Source organism: Brassica oleracea, chromosome C9 (assembly GCF_000695525.1).
Source record: "Brassica oleracea var. oleracea cultivar TO1000 chromosome C9, BOL, whole genome shotgun sequence".
NCBI classification, from domain to species: domain Eukaryota; kingdom Viridiplantae; phylum Streptophyta; class Magnoliopsida; order Brassicales; family Brassicaceae; genus Brassica; species Brassica oleracea.
Genome location: NC_027756.1, coordinates 10951666 through 10952432, shown reverse-complemented (window position 1 = coordinate 10952432; position 767 = coordinate 10951666).

Below are 767 nucleotides of genomic sequence, written 5' to 3'. Positions count from 1 at the left end.
TTAATTGCATAAATGATTAACACCCTTAAACTTTTGATAAAATAAGATAAGATTCAAAACTGAGCAGCGAACCAACATATGCGTCTATTTTGAGATTTTCTATGGATCCATTTTTAACTCTTGAGATAGTTTAAAAAACATATTATTTTCAAAGCTTGGAAGCGAACCAAAAGCAAAGTGAGTCTAGGAAATAGAAGTCATCTAAACAGCATAATAAATAGCTCAAAGTCACAAATTAAGCAGTCTGTTGGCTAGCGAGCCTCTTCCTGGCTTCTTCTATTTTGGTAAGCTTAACACCTTAAACCCTTAATAAAAGACACCCAACGCTTTGACCCTTTGCCTAGCGTGAACACATTCCTCAACCTTGTTGCCAACTCATGTCCTGTTGAGTCTTGTATGTGGTGGTAGTCTCAAAGCTTCCCTTAAGCTTCGCACGGTTTCTAATCACACCAACACGCCCTCTGTTTCTACCTCTAGTCACCATCACAACATTACCGAAATCTAACTTGATGAACTCAACAATCTTGTTCTCCTCCAGGTCGAGCTTAATAGTTTGTTCTGGAAAGAGATGCCCTTTTGTTCGAACTGGATAGTTCGAACCTTGCAAAGGTTATACTGTAGAGAGGAAAAGAAACAAATCTTATTGGTACACATACATGTCAAACATTACTCTAAATTATATCAAGAGCAAGAGAAAACAAAGCCTTAGGTTCTTCGTCCCTGATGGAGTGAAGACGGAAACGTCCCTCGCTATCATAGAGAAGACA